The sequence below is a fragment of the Acomys russatus genome, chromosome 24 (genome assembly GCF_903995435.1).
Source record: "Acomys russatus chromosome 24, mAcoRus1.1, whole genome shotgun sequence".
NCBI lineage: Eukaryota > Metazoa > Chordata > Mammalia > Rodentia > Muridae > Acomys > Acomys russatus.
This window is the reverse complement of record NC_067160.1, coordinates 39,957,733-39,978,912: the sequence shown is the minus strand read 5'-3', so window position 1 is coordinate 39,978,912 and position 21,180 is coordinate 39,957,733. Positions and strand designations below refer to the sequence as shown.

Sequence of the window (21,180 nt, the reverse complement as noted above, 5' to 3'; positions counted from 1 at the left end):
TAGCATGTATATTCAGTACATCTTGTAAAGTATCAAATAATCCTTAGGCTAAAAAAAAAACTTTTTTTCTTCTATTATTGACTGCTAATGGCTGGCACTAGATAGGTAAAGCTCCTTATAGAACCAAATAAAAAATGACTATACATTGATTGTAGAAAAACCTGGAGTTTATCTATCTGTGTCTATAAATAAATCCAAATACTTATTTGCTCTCACTCTACATTTACTTAAATGCCTACTGTGTGAGAGAGGCAAGCTGGGAAGAACAGAAATGTCGATTATGACAGTCCAGGAAGATGACTAGTGACTCTCATGTAATCATATACACAGAGTTAGAGGAACAAACACAAAAGGAGCAATAAGAGATTTAGAGAGCTTGGAAAGGTCTCCCTGATGGGATGCCTACCACATATAAAGACAAAAAAGAGGCAGCACATGGACAGCTGAGAGCATTTGACAACCCTTCTAGCTTAGTACTTTAAAGGTTAGGTACGAAAAATTGAGTAAAGAATACAATCACACTAATAATCAGTGCCAACGCAGAAATGCTGAAAATTTTCCAATGTTGCACAGTTACAAGATTGCAGGTAACATACCATGCAAATACTTTTGCTTGTCTAGACTTAAATAGCAAATACCACCTTTGTTATTCAAATTATTCCAGCTAGTATAAACCCCTCTGCCTTTCAGACAAGCCCAATAATTAGCTTCAGGTGTTTACATAATCTGCACTAGCCTTTTCCCACAAAAGCAATGATTATTACTAAGTATACACAGCATAAACAGGAATTCAGTTTGTGTGCTACTCACTGTCTTCTTTCAAGTCTTGATAAGTTATATATGTTAATGTGACAGATTTGGAGGAATATTATTAAATAAAAGAAAAATTCATTTAACATTTATTTTACTAATGTATTTATATATTTATTGTATTAACATCTATTTACTTTTCAGCCATAATCCAACTGGTACTTTGATATAAGATTTTCCTTAGCATGGATCAATATATTCAGGAGGAAACTATCAATGATGTTCAATCATACCAATTTGACCCTACAACACCAACATTTCCTAAAGTGTGCTCAATCATCAGGAAATTACTTAAACCTCATAACAAATGGTGAGACAGCATTTCTTTATCTTGATCACTAGTTAAGGATTTCCCTTTGTTTTTTCATTGGTAATGTGCTAAACTCATGGCAATTCCTTGAATTTTTAACTCTACAAACACAAGCAACAAATGCCCGCAAAAAGAATGCACTAGCTATAATCCACTACCAGTTTTTTAAAGTTGACCATTGCACAATGAAAGGCATCACTCAGCCAGGAGCTAGCCCTCAGCCACCAATGTTCATCTTGCCTCAGGTACCATTTAAGCAATAAAGCCTCATAAGATGTACTTTATCATCCCACAGTAGGACTCTGGCAGGAAAGGCCATAAGGTGAGAACAAAAGCCACTGAGAACAAGATAATTTCTGACAGCTACTGCTTGAGCACAAGTTAAATTGAACAATTTATCTCAGCAGGAAGATCTTATGAGGTTTTATGCTTAATATTTTTAAATTAACATGAAGCCCACAGAAAGCAGTTAGGCAATCGTTCATAAACATGACATACTACAATCATTGTATAAGCTGGATCTGTACTTATTACAATGCTACCACAGAACAAAGCTGTTTTTAGACCACCGAAGAGCTTTAAATTGGAACTTTTATCTCTGTAAAAGAAACCTATATTTAAAATGTCTACTAAATTCAAATTAACAGCTGTAACATTAGCTTACCATTTTGCCCAAGTACTAATAAGTTGCTATTATAATTGTTTAACTAAAATGGCTCAGTGCTATAAGCCCATTAACATCAGTTCATAGATTTGGAATTGTATCCATATACATGCTTTTATTGTTTCTTAGTTGTAATGAAATTTAAAATAAAGAAATTCTTCTCATTTTGAATAAGAGCCATATACTTGTTCTTCTCTTTGCCTAATGCATAAGGAAGATACTGAAATTTACCTAAGCACTGTAGGAATATGAGCACAATCTCTGAAATGTATATTTTTGCATCCTGGACAGCACAAATATGCAGTGCCGAACAGAGCAGAGGGTTTACACTCACTGTTATGGCCACTAGACCTGAACTCTGGTGAACTAGGCTATCTCTATCTTGATCCATAAAATCTTCTCAGTAGGCTTTTCTGTGCTTGCAATTACTGACTACATTAACAGAAAACACAACTAAAAATGAGATGCTATTTTTTTTTAAGCAAAGCTTTTATTACAGATAACTGAAGAGCACAATGCAATTTAGCATTTCTGATACACATGAACTGGGGGTATTTTTATTATTTCTATTTTTTTAATTTTTAAGATGATAACATAATTCCATCATGTCCTCTTGTTTCATCCCTCCAAATTCTTCCATGAACTCCCACCCAATCTCTTTCAAATTCATAGCCTCTTTTTTTGTTGTTGTTACATACATATGTGCATATATGAATATATATTCTAAATGCATACTTAAATAAAATTCACATAGCTTAAGTAGGCCTTTAACAAAAAGCAAATTCTTGTAATGTGTTATTTTAGTCAATACCCAACTCTCCGGCACCTAATAAATATTGAGTTTCCTTATATGATAAGTTATAATTGTATTATTCTAGTTTATACATTTTACCAAAAAAGATTAATTTATACACCAGATAACTTTTAATTACTTTTCTACTTTACAGAATCATGGGACTTTTCCCATGACAGTGAAAAACCAGAACCCTAGTCCTCTCTTAGCCATAGTCAAGCAGGGAAATGAAGTAAGCAAGTTGCACACTGAACAGCGTGACCTCACTAGAGCATCCATTCTAATGGTGTGTTCTACTTGAAAGCAGACCTCTTCTTTATGTATATGTGTGAAGACCATATAAGAGAAAGAAAACTAAAGATTAGACAAATGAAGTAAGCCATCACATCCATCTGTTAAAAAATGTTAAATTTAGTTTACTAACTGCCTTTTCTAAATGTTTCTCTAATATCACATGTTAGCCCGTTTCCTTCCATTCAAGTATATAAACTCTTTGATGAGACATATTAGACCTGTTGTTATTTACTTTAGTATCCTTGGATTTCCCTAATATGGCACACCTTGAATCTTTGTTTCCTCTTCTTAACAATTATCTTTGTATAAGTCAGTTATTCCTTTATTCCTTCAATAACACTGAAAAAAAAAAAAAACCTAGTTGATTCTTTGTTCAAAGTGCTCAATGCAATCATCATTCCTACCATTAAAAGAGGAAGTTTGAAAACATTCATACCTCATTATAGTTAAAAACCCAATCCAATTCTAAAGTGTTATTTGATGTCAGTTTTCATTGAGCCCATCAATTTCTTCTTAAGTTCCTAATGATGCTTCAGGTATTATTTTCTTTCTTTCTTTTTTTTTTTTTTTTTTTTTTTTTTTTTTTGTTCTACTATATCAAGTATTCAAAATGTAATCCAAACAACTCATAGGGAAAGTTGGATGTCATCTTAGTATAAAGATAAAGAATGTATAATAACATAATAATAATTTCTGTCATCTTTTGGGATTTATGATTGGCAGTCTTAAAGGAATTAGTCAATTAACATTCAAAGACATCTATCTTACAAAGTGTTCTGAGAACACTTCATATAGTGATTTAGTGCCATAAACTAAAATAATTAATATGTGAAATATTTGTAATTCAAATCTTGGTTGATGACAATTCCTTAGCAGCAACATGATATTTTATATTGGAATGTACTTTGCCCTTTAGTTCACTCCACTCTAGAGTCTCTGGTGTTCATTTCTAAGCTCTGTAAAGTCAAAAGGCTGGAGATGCAAGTTAATGGATACAAGTATCATACCACTACTAGTTTTGTTTACATCTACACATATCTAAGGAAATACAGACCAGTACAGCTAGAACACTGTCATTCTGTGTAGATAAGAAAGCTCAAAGTTATATATGCTTGGTGACAATGAGGAAAGCAGAGGAAGGCCCATGGCAGCATTTGAGCAATTTCGTCATTTATGATTGAAATTTGTGACACAAAAAAAATTAAAATACTCAACACAACAATAATAAAACCTGCTTCAACTGAGTTGTTTCTACAGTCATGCAGGGATAAACAAACACTGAAAATAGAGTCACTTCTCCTACTACAACTATGCATTACAAACTAAGATACTTTCTAGATTCATTATATAATAGATTTTAAAATCCTTTTTTTTTTTTTTTTTTTAGTTTATGTACATTTGCCTTTTTTTTTTTGAAGCTGTTTTGTTTGTTTTAAGCTTTGTATGTCAAAAAAAAAAAAAAAGTCTAGAGTACAGTTTCCTACAGATGTCAGAAAAGCATGTCAGAACCTTAGGTGTTAGATTTATAGGCCATTGGAAGATGCCTGATATCATTGCTAGAAAGCAATCTGGGTTCCCTGGAAGAGCAGAAATCTCTCTTCACTGCTGATCCATCTGTCCAGGTCCTGAACATGTTCTCCTGAATGTCTTCCTCTACTTTGTTTTTTAATTGCTTGATTTGTGACTTTTTTTTTCTATTTTCATAGAGATTATTACTGTTTTAGGTTGTTACTATTATTATGTTCATTTCACTAAATCTAAGACGTTTATTCTAGATCTTTTCTGAAATTGGTGTATACCATTTTGAAAAGTACCGACCACAAATAATTTAGTACTACTGATGTTCCTATTTTGTATATCACTCTGATTACAAGGGTAGCAACAGACAATCACTACAAATGTCAAAGCCACAAAACATTACTGTATATAATAGGCACTCAAGAGATGTTTGAGGAAAAAAATGTTCAGTAATGTAGTCCACTGATTCCAAAAGTAAAAGCTGAAGGTATGAGTTCCAAGACTGTGACCTTTTATATTCTTACTTCAAAGATAAACATTTTTATAAACATTGATTTCCTGGAGTTTTCATGAGAAAATTCTAATTTCAATTTCTCTATCTATGTCAGAGAAAAGAAAAAATCAAAGACAGTTTATTTCAAGATTAAATAGAATAAATTGTAAATGAAAAAGGTCTGTATATATATATTGAAATTTTACAAAGAAAGAAAGAAAGGAAGGAAGGAAAGAAAGAAAGAAAGAAAGAAAGAAAAACAACCCTATCATTTTATTTGGGTTTTCTTGATACCTTAAATCAATGACTTCTTTTTTTTAATCTATAAATTAACTAGTATTACATAGGTATGGGAAGTGAACTATATAAAACAATACCAAATAGTATTAGAAATGTCTAATATAGCCATGAAAATCACCCAATGCAATCTAAATTACACTGTAACTTCAGAGACATGTTCTTCTTTTTCTACTCTATTATATCATAATTATATCACATCACCCAGGAAAACGGGAAATAAATAACTCCACATCCCCAAAAACACAACGGAAGGAAACACACACACACACACATACACGCACACGCACACACACGACTAACATCAAAATAACACGAACCACAACATAAAACCAGATACACTAAATCTATTAGAAGAGAAAGTGGGGGAAAGTCTTGAATTCATTGATAAAAGAGACAACTTTCTGAACCAAACTAAACAGATCAGACAGTAAGATCAACAATGAAAGGGAAAGCTTCCATAAGGCAAAAGACACTGTCAACAGAACAAACTGACAGCCTACAGACTAGGAAAAGATCTTCACCAGCCCTACATCCGACAAAGGGATAATATCCAAACTATAAATAGAACTTGAGAAATTAAACACCACCAACCCAAATAATCCCAATTTTAAAAAATGGGGTACAGAGCTAAACAGAAAATTCTCAACAGAGAAATATCAAAATAGCCTAGAAACACTTAAATGCTCAATGTTCTTAAGTTATCAGGGAAATGCAAATTAAAACAACTTTGAGATTCCATCTTACATCCATCAGAATGGCTAAGATCAAAAACTCAAGTGATAGCACATGCTGGCAAGGATGTGGAGAAAGAGGAACACTCCTCCATTGCTGGTGGGAGTGAAAACTTATACAACCACTTCGGAAATCAATCTGGTGCTTTCCCAGACAAGTGGGAATAGTTCTACCTCAAGACCCAGCTATACCACTCCTGGGCATATACCCATAAGATGTTCCACTGTACAATGGACATTTGCTCAACTATGTTCATAGCAGCCTTATTCGTAATAGCCAGAATCCGGAAACAACCTAGATGTCCCTCAACCAAAATGGATTGAGAAACTGTGGTACATTTACACAATGGAATAATACTCAGCTATTAAAAACATGGAAGTCTAGAAATTTGCAGGAAAATGAATGGAACTAGAAAAGAGCATTCCTGAGTTGGATAATCCAGACCCAGAAAGAAACGTATGGTATATACTCACTTGTAAGCAGATATTAGCCACATAATACAGGATAACCATGCTATGATAAAAAGACCTAAAGAAGCTAAATAAAAAGGAGTGCCCTAGACAGGGTGCTTAATTCTCATTCAGAAGGGCAAATGGAACAGACACAGGAAGTGGCTGAAGAGCAGGAACAGGACAGGAGCCTACCATAGAGGTCCTCTAAAGACTCCACTGGAGGGGGATCAAAGCAGATGCTGAGACTCACAGCCAAACTTTAGAAGGGAGCACAGAGTCTTATGGAAGAGTTGGGGGATAGAAGGACCTGGAGAGAACAGGCACACCACAAGGAGACTCTCAACAAGCTCATCTAAGTTACTAGGTCCACCTTGCCTCATCTAGGCAAGAGGCCAGCAATCTTCCCAGTCCCACAATCATGTCTATCCCGCTCCATGTCGCATGGCAAAAGGACTTTCCTCCTTCTCCTTCTTGGAATTCCCACCCCTCTCTCAGACAGTCCTGACTTTCAACCCTCCCCCATCGCTCTCCTCATCTCTCCCTCTCTGTCCAATTAATTGGCCAATCAGATTTTCAATGATAGCTGCTAAATCCATACAACACACAAAATATTCCTCTACAATATAGTCTCCAAGTGTCAGGGATTATGTAGAACGTCATAAAACAAACAAAAAAGAAATTGAAATTTGGCCTTTGGCATAAAAAAGAAACCCTTGAAATGGGCACTCAAAGATATTTCAGTGTGCACTCAAAGTTAAAAGGTTTGAGAACAGGAGGTTGTGAATATCTACTTACCCAGAAAGAGAAGAAAAACGTGCCTTGGATCATGTATGCTCACTTTCTATTAATTTACCAAATATTTAGCACACATAAATTATCCATAGCCTATTTGTGAACATATTTATATATGCACACACATATATACAGTATATGAGTCTGTGTAGTTAATAAGGAAAAAAAGCTAAAGTGTATTGACATGCTACTCTTTATCTTTGCTTTTGGGAAACTGGAATATAAATAAATAGCTGAAGCTATGTAACAGCAAACCTTTGATATTTTAAATGACAAAAGATGCTGAATTTGTTTATCATCACATTTATATACAGTCCTACTGTTACCATTTTAATATGAACACAGCATTTCAGTGATAAAGTGCTCCTTTACTAGGTCCCCAAAGCTCATATCCTCCAGTTCTACAGTCTAGTAACTTTCTCATAAAAATTCTTTGCTTTGAAAAACACTTTGAAATAAATGTTCGTACTTTACCACTCCATAGGAATCAACAGGAAGATGAGATTCTCCCAAGAATGCTCCTTGAAAAACTAAGACTGTTACAAAAACCTGAGCATCTGGCAACTCTGCCACCATGAAGTATCCATATGGAAGAGACCAAAATGTGTCAAAGTACCCCAAATGATTTGGATAGTGCAGAAGAAGATAGAATAAATAATTCAGTATCGTCAACACACTCAACAGCAGGTAGTGATATGATACCTGCTTCTATAATGTGCCAGAATGCAGCATAAGTGTATGAGGCTGTGTTTGTGTGTGCGCTTACATGTGTGTGTGGAGGGTGGGCCTGCGGACAGAATATCACCATACATGAAGCTAAAAATCTACTTTTGTACAGGATTTTTTAATACTTTTCTTTGTAGAGATAGCAGATCTGAGTACAGGTTTATAGACATATGGAAGGAAAAAAATAAAGCCAAGGAAAACTTATATTTAAGATAAACATAGCAACATTACCTTAGAGTCAATGAAGAAAATGCACTAACTTAAAATTATGGCTGAAACTGTATGTACAAGAAAGTTAGAAAATGCAAAATTATGGTTCCCTCAACAACTATAACCGTGTCCTCATGCATGTGTAAGTATTCTGCATTATTGTAATGATGATACATTTCAGCTTTAATATCAGTTTATACAGTGTGACTGAAATAGGATTCTTCTGGGAACTATAACTTTAAATGTCTGTATTTCTATGACATAAAATCTTAGCTGTAAAGTTACATTAATATAGGGTGGGGTTTTGCATTTCTGGCTTTAAAAAATGAAGAATGAATGGCTAATAACATTAAAATAGAAGAAGACTAGACAATTTCTGATGATGCAAAGTGGATTGAGAGTACAGAAATAAAATAAAGACAACTAGAGACAAAAATAAATTTACATTCAGAGATTAATTTAAAAATCAAGAACAAAAAAGGCATCCACTTAGGAATTAGTAGTCTCACTGTTTATATAAATATTAGTTTGTGATTAGAAGGTAATTTCTTTTTACTATATTTAACATTGCTATAAGTTAAAATAACTAAAATAATTCAACCAACACATATATCTACAGCTTATCATAGAAAAAAGTGTCAATAATGGTCACCAGACTTCAAATACAGGAAAGACAGTAGGAGCCACTTTACCTTCTTGCACGTGTAATATAAAATGACACCTTTTTTTTTTATTACTGTCACGAACAAATTATTCATCACGCGGCTGAACCCAATTCAAATGTGGTTCCCAAACATGCAGCACTAGACAAACACTGATCAAATGATGTAAGGAAAGAAAATTGCACTCACACAATTACTGAGGTATTGGGCAAGCGTGGAAAAGCCCAGAGACAAAGAACAGTGAGAGAGATTCCAAAGACAAGTGTCACAAGCATATTTGCTCATTTGGGAGTTAGGGGAGAATTCACAAATTCTTTCATGAAAGTGCCCTTTTCAATGGCCTCACAGCAACAGTAGTTCCTTAAAATAAAGAGAGAATAGTGAGTGTTTAAATGTGATGGTTTAGTAACAGGAGTTTTGTTTTGTAATCTCTTTTAGAGACATGGACATTTACATGTATGACTGGGTGGGAGAGGGGAAACTAAATGTTCCTAGTCCTGAAAAGATAAGTGATTGAGGCTTAAAAAAAAAAAAAAAAAAAAAGCAGTCATGGCTGCCTTCTTGTTTTTAAAAATAGAAATTGTTAATTTAAATTGGATAATAAAAAAGTTTCAAAATATGGATAATCCAAGTAAATAGTAAAAGTAACTACAGTAAATTTTATTGTGGCAATGCCTCCAAACTACTACATAATATATAAAGAAAATTATAGGCTAGTTATTAGGTAATCTATGTGCTGAGTAAATTCTGAAAATTCATCAATATAGATGCAAAATAATTTTAATTTTAGATACATTGGTATAGAATTCAAATGTAAGGTTATTCTTCACACACCATATATATATATTTCTACTCTAATATGCAGTATGTACCCATACAACTCAATCATAATATATGGTTTACTTCCAATACTTTGAAAGTGCTATTGCTGGCTGTTTAGGATAAGTAAAATATACAAGTTAATTGTTAGTTGATCAAATCATGGTTATATCAATTACTAGTCTATTTTTTATCACAATAATACATCCTAGGTGTAACAGATACGATTCTATAGGAAGACAAGAGAAAAGGGTTCTGGCATTCATTCCTACTCCAGAGTTCTCAGAATTAAACTCTGCAGCAGGAAAGAACACACCCTTCCCAGAGCTTACAGGAGGCAAGCAGCCCCCTGCTGTGGACAATCTGAAGCAGCCTTATATCCTACACCTGATAGTAAAACAAAAGCATGTTTATATACATAACTGAGTTTTTAAAGACACCAAAACTTCCACTGCAGGCCTACAGGGTAACATAAAGGAAGTGAGGAAGAAAAAAATAAAACAAAAACTTGGATTAGACAATTAAAACTGGGAACTGCAAAGTGAAGAGAGACAAGAGGGAAGCGCACTAGGGTTGATCCCTCCAACTTGAAGGATGATGTCAGTGGGTTTGGAAACATCAATCAGTGGGTTTGGCAACAGTGGCTCTGGTAAGGTACAAGCCTTAGCCAGTAAAAAAGGATCATCAGTAGGCCTGACTATATCCATCTGAAGAAAATAAAAAAACAAGATGTGGGAGAAGGAACAGAACACAGGAAAACTGTTTCTTATTCATATAGATGTACTTGGTATACATGACAAAGTAAGCCTAGAATATTAGATGTAGATTTATGTAACAAATTATTAACATTCTATCCTAATCATAGTTTTTAACTCTATTAAGAAGTGGATTGAGATGGCATTTATAACTTCAGGACTTGGAAGGCTGAGTCAACTTATCTTAAAGATAAATTGAAAAGTTCCTAAAGTAGAAGTTATGAATGTACTATTATAATATTATACAATTAGGAATATAGGAAGACTATAGGAAGAAAGATTATAGAGTTATAGGTCCTTCGTTTATGGAATTTCATAGTTAATATCCAAATATGCTACCATGTTATTTTATTTTTATAGTTTGGACAGTATTGGGGCTAGAAAGATGGCTCAACAATTAAGAGCATTGACTGCTCTTATGGAGGACCCAGGCTCAATTTCTAGCACCTACTCTCCTCTGCCTCCATGGGCACCAGATATGAATGTGATCAACAGAGATATATGCACTTAAAACACCTATACATATAAAAATAAATAAATATTTTAAAAGATTTAAAAATTAACAATAGAATTTTAATTAAAAAATGTATATTGTCTCTTAAATTTCTTATGTCATTCAGTGTTCCATGGCAGCCTGGGATTTGTCAGGTTCTCTCCTAGGAAGTTTGGACCTGTCAAACATGAAACCAGAAGTGCATGCTCCCAGGGCAGAAAAGGGTGAAGCACAGGATCAAATGAATTCAGGGCTCTGAAACCTGAGACAGGAAGCAAGGAGGACCCAGCCTAACTTGGACTGGAAAGAGTGAAAAGTTGTTTTCCAACCCTGGCCACTCAGTACCTTCCAAGATGGCCTTAGTGCTGTTCTATCCTTTGCGAGAAAAACCACTCCCTCATACCTGTCCCGAACACCTGACAGCACATGATGTCCCGAGCTGAGCTCTTGCCCCCTCAGGGATAAAATAACTAGTAACCAATCATTTTAAAGGGCATTCTTAAGAACCAACCATGGTCCAACAACTCTGCTTAAGTGCCAACTCTGCTTCTGTAGGAGTATAAAAGACCCAAGCTTTGCTTATTCAGGGTCTCCAGCTCAATAGAGCTCGGTAGACCCCATCGCGGTGGATCAATAAAACATCCCTTGCTGATTACATCGGACTGGACTCTCGTGTCTCATTGGGCTCCAGGATGTAGGACCTAGCCCCCAGGTCTTACAGGACAAGTCGGTAGCTGCTTCTTGAGCAGACAATAAAGAAGACAGAGGCTGAGATGGCAGCCCAGTTTTATCTGGGCAGACAAAAATGGCTGCTTCAGGAACTGCCAACCACTTGCTCCCATAGACAGGCATTGTGGTGGGCAGAGGGTTGCTAAGATGGCCCCAGTAATCTGTGTCAACACATTGATGAAAGCTAACAGCAGCCAGGAAGCAGCCAAGTCCCAGGGGGTCTAGAGATGAACTCTTTGGGGAGAAGGAGAACCCTTCCATCCCTAGAATAAATGACTAATCTCAGATGGTTATGGTGAGAACCTGATGGTAGCATGCAGCACATTTATTTCCGGTGAAACAGGGATTTATAATCCTTGGGCAGTAGGAGGGCTTTTGACATGAATGTGTTGGACTTGCTGGAGCTAGGGAAACCAGGAATACTTCAGCGATAATATAAGGGAAACACAGTAGTTAATTATCTGATGGGTGGGGAAAGAACTCCAGGTACAGTTAAAGGTCACTGGTTAAAAGCCAAGACACTAAGACATCTTATTAGCATAGGGTGAGTGTTTCCAGGAATTCCCTGGTGGTTGCTAAACAGGTTTATTGTCAGGAAAAGGTTAGGCTTGTAATCTTCTTGAGGACTATGTGACACTTCTTAGAGGATCTGGGTTTCCCCAGGTCAGGCAAAAAGGAAGTTCATCATATTATACTGGGACTCTAAATGAGAGACGCATGGGAGAATAGCAAAATAAAAGGATACAGAGGGTCCTAGAAATCTACAAGTTGAACAATATGATAGGCAGGTTTGGGCCCAGGGGTCCCGCTCAAACTAAGGCACCAGCCAAGGACAATACAGGAGGTAAACTTTAAACCCCTTCCCAGATCTAGCCAATGGTCAGAATATTCTCCACAGTTGAGTGGAGAGTGTGATATGACTTTCTCATGTACTCTGGTGCCTCACATTTAACCATGTCCCCTGGAGGGGGAGACCTGGTGGCACTCAGAGGAAGGACAGCTGGTAGCCAAGAAGAGACTTGATACCCTATGAGAATATACAGGGGGAGGTAATCCCCCTCAGGAACAGTCATAGGGGAGGGGAATAATGGAAAAATGGGGGGGGGGAGGAATGGGAGGATACAAGGGATGGGATAAACATTGAGATGTAACAAGAATAAATTAATTAAAAAAAAATAGTAATGATGATAACTCTAACATACCTCAGGCTCCCTACTCTATACCCTACACTTGCACTGAAACAGACTCTCATCCTATTCTTGCACTACCTGTGAATGAAATATAACATTTTACTCTATCCTAGAAAACATAAATTCTCTCCTTAAAAGTCTACTCTGTTCATCATGAATCCTTTTGTTTAATCATCAGTTACATCAATCTCTTCACATAATCTCTGGCATGGCATGTATTTCCTTTGACTTGAAGTTTGCCTCCACTCTTTGCATTAAGCTCTCAACTCTGCTTTTCATTTAAAATTCTTCCTTCCATTTCTTCTTAACGACACCTTTTTTATCAAGAGCAATTTACTATGCCAGAGTGTGTGCATGTAGAAATTGGAATAAAAAAGTTGCTAAATTTGGACTTCACTCCCACCTTAAAACATCATAAGCTGAGGCTACAAAGAGTATCTACCTTCTTAAATGGTTTCCCATTTTCAATTCCCTGTTAACATCCAGCTTTTGTGTTTGCTTTATAAAAACATTTTCTGTTTCCTTTACGAACACACTTGCTCACGCTCAAAGGCCTTTGTGTCACTATAACAACAACAAAACAAACAAACAAAAAAACCAGCAAGCCAAGTTAGGTTATTTTAAAGCAACATACTGGCTATTTTTCAATATAATCCATATGAAGATCTCCAAGAGTAGACCTCTGGTGTTTTAGGCTTCACACTATATGTTTCATTATTTAAACTAGTAAGTTACTTTAGAGCAGAGTCTCTGAAACACAAACATGTAAGCAAGATTCTTTACTTTATAATACAGAACCATCTTTGGCATGTAGAATTGGAAGTTGTTTCCAAAGGGCTATGTTTTCAGTCAATACAGACACTGACACCTCATACACATGTTAATAACGAAGACGATTTACTCTAATATATGTTATATATTTATAGAACAAAGTATATGATAGAGAGTCCTTCAAAATTATAAAATGGCAAGCATGTGATAAAAGAGGAATGTGAAACAAGATCAGGCATAAATCAATGTTTTAGTACACGGGCTGCTATATAGATTTATATTTCTATATGTACACATTAAAATTCCACATATTTATTTAATTTTGGGTGATCTGTGAGTATAGAATTGTGTTAAGGGACATTTTATTGCTTTGTTACTTTAGCAGAACAGCAGTATTTAGTTTTCTCTGAGATCTATGACATATCTAGTCTCAAGGTCTTGACCATCCAGCCAAAACTGGGCATGTATTCCATCTCATGGAATGGGCTTTAATCCAATCAAATATTAGTTGCTTACTCTCAAAACTTTGGTGCCACTTTCTATCAACATATCATGCAAGCAGGTTTACATTTGGGTTTGGGTCTACCTGTCTCCTCAACTAGAGTGCAGAGTACCTTCTAATATCATGAACTTTAGTCAGTAGCAATGAAGACTCTAGTTAGAAACCAGCTCATCTTCTCTGTGTTCAGCTAGTTATGTAGGTGTTGTCTTCAACATATTAGGCCTTATCCCAGGCTCTTAAAGCTACTAAAGCACAGTGTATAATAATAATCAACTTGTATCTGTTTTCATAAATCAGCAATTGATGTTTCACAATATTAACACCTTTAGATCTATTGTGATTTTCCAAAATTGCAGTTTCTTCTAATCTCATCAGCCACTGTAGTTGAGAACCAACTTCCACTACACCTGCTAATAAATCTTCCCACTCTTTGGGTATAATCCTTTTTTGGGGAGCCCAAGTTTTTAACATATCTCACATAAAGCGTGTCAATTCCATAAGTTACTACTGATTCTTTAAAATGTTCTTATATTTTAAAAAGTTCTTATATTTTAACAGGATTCCAGTCTAGTTTTTCACTTTGTGAATTTTCACCATTTTCTTGCATTTGATCCTGGTTATTGGAAAAGATAGTGGGGGTGGTAACCTTTCCTCAATACCATTAAGAGGTGGCACTAAAGATTCAATCGCTGTCTATCTTCATCTTCAATTTCATTACGTACCACAAGCTAACAAATAAGCTCTCCTCTGTCAAGGCTTTGAGCTACCATAGCCAATTTTTTGTTGGTGTTGTACAACTATTTTTTCAATCTTTTTAAAGAAAAATATATAAAAATTCAATTGAAAGTAAGGAGAGGTTTCCTTTTTTGTTCATAGTTGCAGTAAGTATTGCAATGGTTTTTCAAGCAACGTTTCTATCCCCTCAAGTCCTACCCTTCTCTTAAGTGACCTGAAATAGATTTTCCATTTTTAATGCAGGAAATTATGTCAATATAATTAAAATTATCTTTTGGGGTGGTTTACTGTGATTCTCTATCTCGAGGCTACTGTGGCTCCAGAGTCTCCCAAGACTCTTTGGGCTTCCAGCAGAACTCAAAGAACTGACTATTCCTCTGGAGATGATGCCAGGTGAATTTTTCCTCTGCAGCTTTCTGTCAGATGTCTCCTGTCCTCTGTGAAGTTTCTCTCTAATGTTCTCTGCTTTCTGAAATCTTGGTGAGCTTTGTCTTCCAATTATATTGGGTTTTCTCCACCCATACTGGATATCAGTCACAAATGTTGTTTTAATTTCCTCAGATGAAGGGATGAGATCAGAGCTTTCCCAAGCCTTTTTAGCTCTTTGTGAACTCTTACTGGCTGGTTCAACTCAGCTGTTCTGGCCTAAACACCTCACCATGCTAACTGACTCAAACTGGCTTCTCTTGGCTTCTGAATAAACTGCTTTGTCTGACCTCAAACTAATTCTGGCAATATGTTTTAATCTTCTGGCTCCTTCTCATTCTCAGTTTCATTCTATCTTCACTTTTGTCTAGCTTGTTATCTCGGCAATCTGTCTCTGTAAAGTTGTCCTGGTAAGAAACTTTTGGTTAAAATGAAAACAAGCAAAAAAAAACAAACAAGAAAAACCCTTCCTCTTTTCTCACACTCTGCACTGTTCTTATGTAACCTCTCTTTCCAGTCTTGTTCTTTTGAGAGTTGGGCATATCCTATCTCTGATTCATTCTGTCAAATCTTTTTCTTATTCATCACTTTGTCTGTCCCTCAATTAGATATCAATTTAAACATAGCTGCTTCATTCTATAAACTAACCTTACCATCATTGTTTGGGATAAAAAGTGTATACTACAAGAATTCTGCATTTCAGCAGGCTTACATAGACATAGGTCTTTAGATGTGATCCCTTGCCAAAGCATCCATGTTGCTGGATTAAGATTCTTCTACAGGCATTTCGCAACTCTGCTATGTCCAACATCTTGAGGTCTCTAACACAACCCAAGCTTCATGACCACAACCTTTACACAACAGCCTCTCTAGTACTCCATTCAGAGATACCCCTTGACACATGACTGGCCTCAGCAGATTTCCTAGGCCAAAGAGAAATATTGTAAAATCTATTTTATTATTGTTTCTAAAGTCAGAACCAAGTGACCAAAGCTGCCAAGTTCTGCAGTCTGATGAGGCTAGAACATGGAGCCCACTCTTATACAAACCACCACAAATGTTTTAACTATAACATGTAAACAACTTTTCTGGTGTTATCTACTTGGCTGTATGGGGCCACATGAACCATAATTGTCAACTCTCTCTCTCTGCCTCTGGGAAATTTTCTTCTATTTTACTAAAGATGGTTTCTAAACCTTTTGGTATAACTAACTTCTCCTAACGCAATACCCAGATTACAAAGGATAAGACTTTTCATAGTGGCCCAAAAACGTTCCTGTGATCTACTCAATTTTTAAAACTTGTCATTAACCTTTACTGTGTGAGCCAATTCCTTTACTTAGAAATCTTTCCCTGTCTTTCTTTTTTTGACATGATCTACTCTATTCTGAGACTCTGAACTGAGACTTCACTGGATTACTGATTTTTCCTTTCCAACATCATTTCAATTTAGATTTAAACATTTCAAACTCTATTTCCATGTCCCAGATTGCCTTCCTTACCTCATTGATCTCTTTATCTTTTTTGAATTGTTTGACCAGTTATAAACATTTTTTTAATTCTTTGTAAGATTTTTGTACATATTTTTCACTAGGAGCCATTTTACATGATTTTTACTTATTTATTGACATGACTGCTTAATTTGCTTGTTTATGTTTTTATTCCTGAATTAAAACGTGCACATTTGAGGATAGTTTTGCAGGTGAGGTTTTCTTTCCTTTTTTATCCAAGCCACTTTTTATCCCTCTCAGCAAGTGTTTACAATGTTCATGGTGGGGCAAGCATTACGATGTTTGGACTTTGACTACTCTTTGCTTGGTATGTGGAGATACAGCCTCTGTATAGGCCTTCATTTATCTGTGTATTACTTTTGTTTTTATTGCTTTCATGAGACAATGACCAAGACACTTTATAGGAGCAAAAGTTTACTCCAGGGTTATGGTATAAGAGGGTTAGAGTACAAGACTATCATAGCAGGGAGCATGGCAGAAGGCATGAAAAAGGAATAGCAACTGATAGCTCATATTCATATCCACAAAATGTATGTTTGATTACTAGCACCCACACAGCATTGCTCAGTTCCAGCGGATCTGATACCCTCTTCTGCCTTTGCAGGCAGCCGGCACAAACAAGGCACAGAGACATACATCAGCCAAAATATCAATACCCACAGAATAAAATTTTTAAAAATCAAAAGTAATGTATTTTTAAATTAAAAACAATTTACAAATGTAAAAACTAATGATATGACTTATAATTCTGCATCTTCAGAGCAATGGTTTTTGTGTTTTTGTTTTTGTTTTTTGTAATTTAAAAAGCTTACATTCTTTCCAACATGTAAATATATTTTATAAAATATAATGTACAATATATGTCTTCATAATATAATTTTCACATAACATTTTTGAGGACATAACCAGGTCATTACTATCTAATATTATTATCTTAAGAACTATAAAACTGGGTTTTTCCAATATGGCAGCACTGATGAAATATTGCTTCTGATTAATAGGAAATACCGGACTTCACAACAACCTAAAGACCAAAATGAACTACCAAACACCAGTGCCTCTGATTCTCAGATAGCGACCTCATTAGAGGAACCCATATGCCTGCTAAAACTAGAAACATCCAGATGACGAGAGGACAGTGCAATATGACTAGGAACAAAACTGAGAGCTGTATAACAACACAGGAAATCAGTGATCCTAACACAGCAAGGCCTGGAGATATGAACACCCACGAAATGGAAAAAGAAAAATTTACATCTGAGGTGATGCAAATGATAGAGACCTTGAGAGAGGAAAATAAATCACTCAAAGAAAAACAGGAAAATACATTCAATCAGATAAAGGAATAGAATAAATCCTATAAAGACCTACAGGAAAATACATCCAAAGAGATCAAAGAGATGAAGGAATTGAATAAATCCTATAAGGAATTACAGGAAAACACATCCAAACAGATGAAGGAATTGAATAAATCCTATAAAGAACTACAGGAAAATACATCCAAAGAAATGACGGAATTGAATAAATCCTATCAAGAGTTACAGGAAAATTCAATCAAACAGGAGAAAGAAATGAATAAGACTATTCAAGATCTAAAGTGGGAATTAGAAGCAACAAAGAAAACACAAGCTGAGGCAATCTTTGACTTGAAAAACATAGGGAAGAGAACAGGAACTACGGACACAAGCCATGCCAATCGAATACAAAAAATGGAAGAAAGAATCTTAAGTGTGGAAGATACAATCAAAGTTATCAATACATCAGTTGAAGAAAATGTTAAAACTAAAAATTTCCTGACACAATAGACCCAAGAAATCTGGAACACTATAAAAAAAAGGCCAAATAAAAGAATAATAAGAATAGAAGAAGGAGAGGCTTCCAAGCTCGAAGTCCAAGAAAACATTTTCAACAAAATCAAAGAAGAAAACTTCTCCAAACTAAAAAAATGTCCATTAGCATACAAGAAGCCTACAGAACTCTAAATAGATTTGACCAGAAAAGTAAATCCTCCCACCACATAACAATTAAAACATTCAATGTACAGAACAAAGAAAGAAGATTAAAAGTCAAATATAAAGCCAAGCCCATCAGAATTACACCTGACTTCTCAACAGAGACAATGAAAGCTAGAAAGGCCTGAACAGAAGTTATGCAAACATTAAGAGATCACAGATGCCAACCCAGCAAAACATTCAATCACCATAGATGGTGAAAACAAGATACTCCATGACAAAACCAAGTTTAATCAGTACCTAATCACAAATCCAGTCCTACAGAAGGTACTAGAAGAAAAACTCCAACCCAAAAAGGCTAACTACACACAAGAAAACACAGGAAATAAATAACTCCACATCCCCAAATCCAAAAAACAGAAATACACACACTCTACCACAACCAACATCAAAACAAAAGGAAATAACAAACATTAGTCATTAATATCTCTTAACATCAATAGCCTCAACTCCCCAGTAAAAAGACACAGGCTGACAGAATGAATGCGAAATCTGGACCCATCATTCTGCAGCATACAGGAAACACACTTCAGCAATGAAGATAGACATTACCTCAGAGTAAAGGGTTGGAAAACTGTATTTCAAGCAAATGAGTCTAAGAAACAACCTGGAGTAGCCATTCTAGTATATGACAAAATAGACTTTCAACCAAAACTAATCAAAAGAGATGGGGAACGTCACTACATCCTCATCAAAGGAAAAATTCGCCAAGATGATTTCTCAATTCTGAGTATCTATGCCCCAAATGCAGGAGCACCCACATTTGTAAAAGAATGTTACTAAAACTTAAGCCACACATCAAACCCCACACATTAATAGTGGGACATTTCAACACCCGATTCTCACCAATACACAGATCATCAAGACATTAACTAAATGGAGAAACAAGGAAACCAATAGACATCAGGAAACAAAAGATTACACCTTCTTTTCATCACCTCATGGAACCTTCTCCAAAATTGACCACATACTTGGCCACAAAGGAAACACCAATAGATACAAGAAGATCAAAATAATCCCTTGCATCTTATCAGACCACCATGGACTAAAGAAGGAACTCAACAAGCAAAGAAACTGAAAGCCTACAAACACATAGAAACTGAACAACTCTCTAATCAATGACATCTGTGTAAGGGACAAAAATAAAAAAGAAATTAATAACTTCCTACAATTCAATGAAACAGAAGGCACAACATACCCAAACCTATGGGACACAATGAAAGCAGTCCTAAGAGGAAAGCTCATAGCATTAAGTGCCTTCATAAAGAACCTAGGAGATCTATAATAGCAACTTAACTTAGCACACCTTAAAGGTCTAGAATAAAAGGAAGCAGACACACACAAGAGGAGTAGATGGCTGGAAATCATCAAACTCAGGGCTGAAATCAATAAATTAGAAACAAAGAAAACAATTCAAAGGATCAATGAACCCAAGAGCTGGTTCTTTGAGAGAAGCAACAAAACTGACAAAACTTTAGACAAACTAACTATAAGGCAAAGGGAGAATATTCAAATCAAGAAAATCAGAAATGAAAAGGGAAAGATGACAACAGACACTGAGGAAATCCAAAGAATCATCAGGTCTTACTTCAAAAGCCTATATGCCACAAAATTAGAAAACCTGAATGAAATGGATGATTTTCTTCATAGCTTCCAACTGCCAAAATTGAATCAAGATCAAGTAAACAAACTGATTAGTCCTATCACACCTGAGGAAATAGAGGCACTCACCAAAAGTTTCCCAACAACAACAACAACAGCAACAACAACAACAAAAAATGCCCAAGACCAGATGGAATCAGCACAAAATTCTACCAAACTTTTATAAAAGAGTTAACATCAATTCTCTTCAAACTATTCTGTAAAATTGAAACAGAAGGAACATTACCAAACTCATTCTATAAGGCCAGTCACCTTGATACCTAAGCCACAGAAAGACTCAACAAAGAAAGAGAATTTCAGACCAATTTCTCTTATGAAAATTGATGCAAAAATACCCAATAAAATACTCACAAACCAAATTCAAGAACACATCAAAACTATCATTCACCATGACCAAGTAGGCTTGATCCCAGGTGTGCAGGGGTGGTTCAATATCAGAAATCCACCAATGTAATTCATCATATCAACAAACAGAAAGGAAAAAAACCACATGATCATCTCCTTAGATGCTGTAAAAGCATTCAAAATCCAAAGCCCATTCATGTTATAAGTACTGGACAAAGCAGGGATACAAGGTACATACCTAAACATAATAAAGGCAATATACAGCAAGCCTATAGCGAACATAAAACTAAATGGAGAGAAACTTATACCAATTCCACTGAAATCAGCGACAAGACAAGGCTGTCCACTCTCTCTATATCTCTTCAATATAGTACTTGAAGTCCTAGCTAGAGCAATAAACAACTAAAGGAGATCAATGGGATAAAAATTGGAAAAGAAGACATAAAACTATCACTATTTGCAGATGATATGATA

General features: G+C 35.5%; 1 protein-coding gene across 2 annotated transcripts in view; it reads right to left on the bottom strand.

Moving 5' to 3' along the window:
• Gtdc1 (glycosyltransferase like domain containing 1) overlaps nucleotides 1-21,180 on the bottom strand; it is a 299,932-nt gene that overhangs the window by 203,487 nt on the left and 75,265 nt on the right. Inside the window, exon 2 of one of the 2 annotated variants that reach the window (XM_051166638.1) lies at nucleotides 9,065-9,116. The exons of the other annotated variant lie outside the window; for it this stretch is intronic. The gene's annotated coding sequence lies outside the window, so the exon portion shown is untranslated. The remainder of the gene's footprint in view (nucleotides 1-9,064; nucleotides 9,117-21,180) is intronic. 2 annotated transcript variants of the gene reach the window in all.